The sequence below is a fragment of the Peromyscus leucopus genome, chromosome 6 (assembly GCF_004664715.2).
Source record: "Peromyscus leucopus breed LL Stock chromosome 6, UCI_PerLeu_2.1, whole genome shotgun sequence".
Lineage (NCBI taxonomy): Eukaryota > Metazoa > Chordata > Mammalia > Rodentia > Cricetidae > Peromyscus > Peromyscus leucopus.
Genome location: NC_051068.1, coordinates 51,163,662 through 51,174,045, shown reverse-complemented (window position 1 = coordinate 51,174,045; position 10,384 = coordinate 51,163,662).

The window sequence follows — 10,384 nt, the reverse complement described above, 5'->3', positions numbered from 1 at the left end:
GTGGTGGTGGTGGTGGTGGTGTGTGTGTGTGTGTGTGTGTGTGTTAAATAATGGTTAGATGAAGAAATCATGAACTTGAGTGAGAGTTGGGGGAAACTTAAGGAGGAGTTGGACAGGGGAGGAAATAAGTCTAGTGATATACATATAGTACTCAGGTAATTCTCTGAAATTTTCGAAAAACAAATGAATGAAACTAAGTAGTAGTTGTGTTGCTGCAACAATAGGATTTAAGGAAACTGAACACATTTGCACTTTCCCATTTGTGAGTGAATCTCAAATCACTAAAACATGGTCATGTGATGTCAGTTGATTTTATGGACTTGTGTTATAAAGATACAAGGTAAATGTAAGAGATACTTAATCATACACTATTGGACACAGGTTAAATATTATTTTAGTAATATTAAATATTTCAAATTAAATATTAAATATATATTATTTTAGCAATATCTTATACATATAGTTTATTTGTATCAACTCATCATTTTTACATATTTAAATGTGGTACACAGTACTTTATTTTTATTTTGGATATAAATGTATATATATACATATATAATACATATAATTGTTTTAGTTAATATTTTTTACTGTTTACTTCTATTTAAGTAATATTTCCTCACTTTTATTGGGTATATTTTGGTAATGAAATACATGTATGCAATGCACAATAATCAAGTCTAGGTAAATTTTTACATTTCTTTGTGTTCTTTAAAAATTATATATGAGATAATGTGTTTGGAATTTAAATATCTTTCCAGTTCTGTTTTGTATTATCTAATAAATAGTTCTGCACAACTAACTCTTTCTCTAGTCTTCATCCAAGGTAGCAATTAGATCTGAAGTTAGACAGTAGGATGACATAAACTTGTCTCAGTAAATTTTAAATAGATATTAACCTTTTTACTGTGTCTTTCACACTATAAAACTACATGCCTTAGCCGGGCGGTGGTGGTGCACGCCTTTAATCCCAGCACTTGGGAGGCAGAGGCAGGCTGATCTCTGTGAGTTCGAGGCCAGCCTGGACTACCAAGTGAGTTCCAGGAAAAGGCGCAAAGCTACACAGAGAAACCCTGTCTCGAAAAACCAAAAAAAAAAAAAAACAACAACAAAAAAAACCTTCAGTTTCTTACCACTTATTTGATGATATGGTCATTTTTAAATGTACATGTATGTGTATATGTACAATATCCATCTTCTAGACTTCATGCTTTGAACAACAACCATTTGTAAAGGTTTCTGTAGACTGGTGATTCTGTGCCTCAGTTCTTTTAGCCTGTGAATGGAGAGTGTTTGTCTGTATGCTGAAGCTGCTGGTGTGTGTGCTCAGAAATTTAGCACAGTTCCAATGTCTGTTCAGTAGATTCCAGTAATAGTTGCCTCCAAACATCATCAAACATGTTCTGCGGAGCAAAATTGATGTCAGTTGAGAATCACTGCCTTCTGCTGACAAAGAAAAGTCTTCAGCAAACAATGCACTTAGTTTTCCATTGTGTGTGGGGAGATCATTCAAAGGAGTCGGAATGTTATTATGAGTATTTTTGTTGTAAGAGTTAAAGGATAACATCAGAAGATAGAGGACATTAAATGACCATAGTCTTGGCTGTCTGATTTTTGAAGTATGGGACTCTTGTCTACTCATAATATTATGACAGGTCACCAATACAAAAAGTAATACTTTTACTCAAAGAAAGAAAACTCCATTTTCAATCTCTTAAGCTTTATTCCTCTGCTGTTCTTCCTCTCACCACAAATACTTAAGGATTCCTCAGATTTTTAAATTTACTTTGATGGTCTAGCTGGAGAACCTTAATTACATCTGCAGCTTCCAGTAACACTGCTGTCTTGACACATATAGATTAGTGTGTCACAAATCCTGGCTCCTATTCAGAAATTTCCACCAAAACGGAAAACTTTAAATTCACTAAAGCTGTCTTTAGAGTTATTTTACTTTTACTTTTTCAGTATGTGGGTTTAGGTTTTGCATGTGAATATAAGTACCAATGGGCGCTGACACGAAGAGGATGTCAGATCTCCAGCTACTAAAGTTACAGACAGTTGTGAAGCACTGGATACAGGTGTAGGGTGTCAAGCTACACTCTTCTGCAAGAACCGCGAGGTATATTAACCTCTGAGGTAGCTCATAAACCTCTATTTCTAATCTTTAATTAGAAGCCCCATCACATTCCTAGTCACCTGTCAAGAACATGTTATCTTTTAAACAAGAAAAGTCTTGAAACAAGGGGCTTATATAGAGAATTTACAAAAAGAAAAAAAAAGAGGAAACTAAATGTTAAGGAAATAAACACAATTTAATAAATGGACAAATTAACTGAACGGACAGTTTTCAAAAACAGATATACAAAGCTACTGGCCCAAGCTACTTTAAAAAATATTCAATATCCCCAGCAACTAGGGAAATGCACATTAAAACTACCTTGAGATTGCATCTTTGCCCATTCAGAATGGCTATCCTCAACAAACTGACAACAAATGCTGGAGAGGATGTGGACAGTAAGGGATTTGTATTCATTGTTGGTAGGGGAGCAATTTAATACTGCCGTTATTTAAATTAGTTTGGAGGTTTCTCAAAATATTCAAAATAGGACAATCATATGACACAACTGTTTCATTGCTGGGCTTATACATAGAGAACTCCATACTGCACCATAGAGATATTTGAACTTCTGCATCTATTGTTACTATATTCACTATAGCAAAGAACTGGAACCAACCTTGACTTTCATCAACAGATCAATGAATAATGATATTTGGTGCATATAGATATGTGTGTGCATATATATGAATATTACTCAGCTCTACAGAAAAATCAATTTAAAAATTTGCAGAATAAATCGATGAACCTAAAAGACATGTTATTAAGCCTGGTTACTAATTGCTCTTAAAAGGGAAAAGCAGTGTGTTCTCTCTCATCTGCAGAATCTAGCCAAAAATACATGCAAAAAGTATATACATGGGTGCAGAGTAGCATGAAAAAAAGAGAACAAGAAAAGATAAATAAAGGAAAATGAAGAAGGACTAAATGCAGGTAAGGACACACATTAGTTAGGAAAGAGGCCCTAAAGTGAACTGTTTTGCTGGTTGTAATTCTGTCATGGATTTCTTGTTTTGGGTGATAAGTGCATAAAATATATGCAATACTGAGAGTGCAAAATGCAACGTGACACTTCACAGCTTCTGTTCTGAATGTCTGCTCCAATGTAGAAATCCATTAAGTTGCATAGATTTGGGGGCTGGTTAGTTTTGTGTGTGATGTTTTTATGTATTTGCAGGTTTTTTAAATAATAAAGCTTGTAAAACATAAGAAAAGAAGCTTTTGTTCACAACCTTAAGAGTAATCCAAGTCTATGTATGCAAACATGAATATTTAGAAGACAGTTTAGCACCACTACTATTAAGCAAAATTAATATATCAGGTCCTACCCTAGGGCTTGTGGACTCCAGATCCACCAGTTTCTGACCAGGATTGCAGTATCATAGTTGACATAGAATTCCCTCCTATGGAGCAATCTTCAAAGCTAATCAGACAGTTATTAGTTATCACATTAGTGTAGAGCTACTTAGGAATATTCCAGTGGGTACATCTTACCTAGCAGGTCAGTATTGTAGTAGGAACTGGTACTGGGTAAGTTTGTTGATGCCTTTTTTCCCCTCAGTAGACTACATGGCCCCTTCTGGCACTATAAAAGCTAGCCAGCTGAGAAGAAGCTTCCTGGCCAGGTCAAGAATGAATCCTGATATCTTCTGATTCTTTCTTCTTTTTCCTCAGATTCTTCACTATATAAAGAATTATTTTTAGGCTTTATTGTTCATATTTCCTATTTAATTTTTGTCTATTTCTCAACCTCCCTTATTTCATATTTATCAGCTTGAATAGTACCCTCTCTGCTCACTCATTGTGTCTGAAAATCGTAGTTTGTGGAGCTATTGCCATAGTGAAACTTCACAGTCAAAATGAATGGGTTTGAAATTGCTTAGTATATGCATTTCCATGGTTTTCCAAAATGCTGTTTCCAGGGAGATTTAGCTGAAGAAGGAGGACTCAAAACAAATGTGGGTGCACTATTTCATTGGCTAAGAATCCATACTGAACAAAGGGAAAAGAGCCAATGAGTGCAAGCATTCATTTCTTGATGCTTCCTGATTTAACTGAGTGAGAGGAACATTGCACCGCCCCTGTATGCAGCTCTTGCCTCCATGCCTTCCTTAACGGTGAGCCAAAATGAACCATTCATCCCTTAGGTTACTTCTTGTCAGGTGTTTGGCCACAGTAATGGGTAAAGTCAATAATATGGCTCCAAACAGTATCTTTCTAAAATGGTGCCCATATTTTATTTATGGATACAAAACTCTCTATTGGATACTCACTGTGTGTCAGGAATTGTACTATACATTGCATGCAAAGTATCCAAGAGAATGGACAAAAAACATTTTTCTTATTAAATGTGTATTTAATAAGGGGGATAGGTATTTACAAAAAGAAAACAGATTAATATAAAGATGAAATATAATACAGTTCTCAATAAAATAAAACAAGATTTTGAGACAGAGTTTAACTTAAGAAACAAAGAGAAGCACACTATAGAAAATATTCCTCATAAGCACTTTGGAAAGGATATTTAAGTTGAAGCCTGCAGGAAGCAATACTAGATTTCCCAATGAGCATCGTAAGAAGTCTGTAGTGGGATTTATGCTTGCACAAGTGCAGAGCTGAATAAGCAGTCCCTCCAAGAATGTTGTTATTGCTCCTCCTGAAGGCTGAAGACAAGTTAATGGCAAAATAGAAAGTAAAGACATGTGATGTGGAGAGGATAAACACTAACTGGAACAGGTAGGGATGGACTGAGAAGTTCATCAGTTCTTGCTATCCAAAGGTATTGACATCAGAGATTCACATGATCAAAGAAAGACTGAAACTCTGGTCATTGAACTAAATACACATTTGGTTCAGGAGGCATAGATGCCAGAGGTATCTCAGAGAAGCTTCTCAGAGAAGCTACTGGCTCAATCAAATACATCTCACTAACAAAAATGATCTAGAAAAACAACTTGCACACAGCAGTCCATGGACATAGTACTTGTGTCCAACTGGCTAGGTCTAGAAAGAACATATTTCATGCCCTTTTCTGCCTTCAGATCTCATGCTAAATAGTTCTTGTTTTCTGTGTCATTTCAAACCTAGGCAGCAGTATATTTGGTGGGAAATATAGTTACTTTATGGGAAATCCACACACTAAAATAGCATCACACTAGTCAATGAAGGATTCAAGAATAATGTTCAGTATCCCTTAAGTGTTTCATATGATTGATGACATATGAATTAAAGAGACTGAACAGGAATAAAAGAAAAACATGAAATACTATGTCAGGAATAAAAGAAGAGCATGAAATACTATGCGAGAGAGTAGCAGTGGTAATTTCAGACAGTGTCATACAGGTTATAATGATAATTAAGGATCCTTTTCTTCAGTCCTTCTCTGTACAGTACGGTCAGGTTTCCTGACTTCGTATCCTAATTACAAAGCAGCAACAACAATAACAACAGTTTCACATCTACAGTAGACATTCTTGCCTCAGAATGCTTGTTTGAAATACATGAGAGAATGTGACCGATACCATTCGTGTGCTTCACTGCCAGAAGTTACATTTCAACTGTATAGCTGTGTTCCAGCTATGGGAGAAAAAGATAGTAGAGACTGAGTCTCAGTAGTGTATTCCTCTTGTATGTTTGAGGGGTCTCACTAGCAATGGATTATTTCCTTTCACTAGGTTCTGGAATATAAAAATTTAAGATGGTAAAGAAATATATAATCAATTAAAGATAGAGTATGAAGTGATTTTTTTAGTAACACCCTGGAATTTTATTTATTATAATTTTTTATAAAATGTAAAAATATGTATTTTATGTAATGTGTATGGATATTTTGCCTGCATGTATGTTTGTATGCAATGTGCCTTCATTGTGCCCACAGGAGTGAAAGAGTGCATCAGGTACCCTGGAACTGGAGGTGAGATTCCATATGGGTGCTGGGAATACACTTGAGTCCTCTGGAAGAACAATAAGTGCTATTAACCACTGGAACATTTGTGTAGACCACTTATTTTCATTATTAATATGGAAAAACAACCTTCAATGACCATATCAATTTACATAATTTTATTATCTTGATTGAAGTACTAGGACCCTTTCACCATCTTACACTCATGCTGTCTCCTGTCTGTGGAAAGTAAAACAAGACTGAAGACAGTAGTTTCACTTTCCCGTAGTGGTATTTTTCAGGTTTGATATATAATGCACTCTGTCATTGGGTTATTCCTTTCTACTCTTCACACGTTTAAGTTGCAGTCAAGAGGTGGTTAAATTAGATATAAGAAAACAATAAGATTTGGAGTAAGAAATGAAATGACTAGCCTTCAATTTTCAATTTCAAGTTTTGGCAGGAAGTATTTGGTTCTATCACTCTCTACTCTCCATCTATTGCCTCCACCAATTAGGTGTTATTCAGCTAAAACCAGATTTGATGAACCTTGTTCCTTTCTTAGTTCATATTCACCTATACAGTACATGAGGAAAATATATCTATTGCCCCATAAAACAATCCACATCATGAGAAATATAGCTCTCAGTCAAATTGGTGCTCGAATTATTCCTCTGTACACCTTGGCTGATTCTCTCTACTTCTTGGTACTTCAGATACATCATGTGAAAATGATGGTGGCCAGCAGACATATTGTGAGCCCTACAAATAACATGAATAGTTGAATGCTACATAGGGTTTGAACATGTCCCCAGCTAACACCATTTGAAAATGTAATCCTCAGCAACAGTGTTTGTATACAGTAACTAACAGATCATGCTATGTAAGGAGCACTCCATATTCATCAATGGATCACTGTTTATCATAAAAGTACTGGAGACCAGAGGTTCACCCCCTTTTTCCCTGTCATGTGTATACTTTCATCACGTCATGCTTTCCTGTGGGAAAAAAGACCCTCAGGAGGTAAAATGCTTGAATTGGACTTTTCAACCTATAGAATGAAAGACAAACTTTTGTTTTGTATAAATGACATAGGCTGTGATAGTCTGTTATAACAGCATGAGACAGAGTAGAACACTGCATAAAGCACGTGACACTCTTTGAATTTGCACCAATTTCCATACATACACTCAAGTATACATGAGCTGTCTATGCATGTAGTTTTACATTTAGTATGGATTTTAATTTGTGAGTATGGACGTATGCTTTCCATGTAACATTCTTAGAACAGCTACATAATTAATAATTTCTAAATTACTAGAAAATGTCATGGTGCATGACTCCTGAGAACAACAGAATATATCTGACCAACATAAATATATTAGCTAGCTTAAGGGAAGGAAAGAAAACTGAAAGTACTAAATGTATTTATTCATCATATTGGTGAGACATTCTGAGGCCTCATACAGAATGAAGAGAAGTTAGAGTGTCACAATTTCCATGTAGCAGGATAGCATTTCAATTATTATACTGTTTGGAAAAGGTTATGGACTCAAGCAGGTAATTTTTATTCAGCATTATTACAGAGTATTCAATTGATTCCATTCATTTCAGTACGTGGAGTCAGAATCATAGACGATGTCTCTCTTGTAAAAGAGAACGTTTGCAGCTTTAGAAAGTAATTTGTGGGGCTACATGTGTGTCATGAACAGAATAAAAAACAGCAAGAGGTAGTAGCACAATCCCGTTATTTACCCGTGGTTCTGCTCTCTTTCCTCTGGTGTCTATAACTTGGAAACATGTTGCTTATTAGTACTGACTTCTCTCTTTCCATGTAAAAAGTTCTGCTATTACACATAAGGTCATCTTGACCTTCATCACTCCCTTTTGCTTTTTCCTGCTGCTATGAAATGTCACACATGCTGCACACACACATACACAACATACACACAATTGCCAGCCAGGAACAAAGATGAAGATAACTACAAATTATATTTATTTTTGTTTTATCTCATAAGATATTGTAATATCAACAAAGAGTCATTTCTGAAGTCTCTAGTTGTTCCAATTGAACCATAAACTCAAAAAGTACACTTAGATATCAAGCATATTTAATTATTTATTTAATCAAATTACCACATTTTCCTGAAGATTGGACAGAAGCCCAGATAGGTAAAACAGATACAATAGAATCCCAGTATCCCTAAAGTTAATAAATCAACTATTATGATTACTGTCTCAGAATAATTGTCTCAACTATTAATGATTTGGTCCTAGTCCAAATGCCATCAGGAGACTGTGCAAAGATTAAGAGATGCCACACTAGAGGAGGTCTTCAAATCACTGGAGACATCCCCAGGAAGGGACATTAGGAACTTAAGCTTATCTTGTCTTTCTTCTTTGGTCCCCAGACATGGGGTAAATGCTTTTGTTTCAAATCACATTTCCCCTATCATATTCTACCACAAAGTAAAAACAACAAACTCAAATGAAAATGAACTGAAAATCTAATACTATTAACCCAAATAAAGCACAAATAAAGCCAAATTATTCCTCCTTATAGGTTTATTAAATCCATTATTACAGCGGCATTTAACACAATTGTCACAATAAAATGAATATGACTGACAGTTTAAGAAACCAGTAACTATACCAGGAAGTAGAAATATACACAAAGGAATGAGACAGAATGGAAACGATTAGAGAAAAATCTATTTCTAGTCAGGAAAGGTAGACATTGGTTTCATAAAGGCAGCCATCAACACATATGATCAGATCCTTTTTAAAAATATTAAGTTTGTGCCTCTAGTTAGACAGAAATATAATCAGTATTTTCATTGCTGAAATTATAAAAGACTTCATAAATATTCTATGTTATGTACAGTTGAATTCTAAGTATTTGAATTAGGTAGGAAATAGAGGATCTTCATGAACAAAATAGTGCTATCAAAATCTCTGAATACTTTTTTTAACGTTAAGCACAGCAAGTAGTATATGTAACTACAGAGAAAGCTCAGGTTGTGTGGGAAATGTCTTACTAAACACTCACGGTATAAAACACCATCAGTTGGATCACCAGAACAAAGTTTGGAGCATAGATGTTAGGATTCCCTTGTATACAATAAATAATAGGATTTTTCGAATAGCATTTAAAACTACCAAGATAATGCGATTCATCCACTGATGTTCTGAAATCTCCCTTCCAAGATGCCACTATTCCTGCCCAAAAGCAACAGACACTCACAGTTTACCTCAGATTCAAAATGATCAGTTCAAATAAAGACAAGGAGTTGAAAGAAGCAGGTGTTCCTCTGCCTTTCCTTGGGCTTATATAAACTTCATACTATGAAATTTATTCTTTGAAGAGCTCCAATTCCAGATGTCCCAAAGTTAGAACACTACTTAAACCAATGCATACTTTAGGCCTCAGAAACATCTCTGAGGTTCTTTTCTTTCCCATCATCAAAGTTTCCAGATACATTACCCATCATTTTCAGTTTCTCCTAAGAGCCTGTTATATTCTCCTCCTTCTTGCTCTCATATTCACTATGTTACTCAGTTCCTAGGTCCATAAACCTGTACTGACAGTTTTGTTTTCTTGTATTTCTAAAGAAACTGAGAAATAGAATTTGTTAAAGGAAAGCAATACTTACTGTTTGGTCAGAGATGCCAGAAAGATCTTCTTAGATCTGTTCCTCTCTCCCAGAGGTAACATTGCAATGTCAGAGACAGGGAGGAAAAAACACCAGAAATACACACATTGAATTACATTCTGACATCATGGGATATCTGAGGGAACTTTTAAGTATATAGGACCCATTGCTTAAGAGTTCAAGACACAACTGCTTCAATCACATTTTATTTTCATTAGTATTTTTGTGTCAGTCATCTCCAAAGCATTATTTAATTGTTTCAACCTTAGTGCCTAGTAGTGTGCATGGCAAATTGCAGGGATTAAGCAAATGCTTGTAAGATTAACAAATTCAATGCATATGTAAAAAAAAAATAATGAATGAATAAATAAATAAATAACGAGATAGTCTCATCTGACTACTGAGTCTGATGCTCTGAAGTGGTGAGGTCATATCTTATATTTTGTAGTAACACAACTCTTCCAACTTCATAACATCTAACAAGTGCTAAATATTACCTTATGCTATAATTTAATTTGAGTCTATTTTATTGCACTATAGCATCATTCTATGCTATATTATGCTTTAATTCATATGCTTTATAAATGCACCTATATAAATTAGAGTAAATTTTAGGACTTATGACACATATATTATTGTTTACAATCTTCTGAAGATGTGAGACTTTCATCAACCAGGTTTCTACATAGAGAGCTTGTGGAATACACATGTTTAGAGAAAATAATAAAAAAA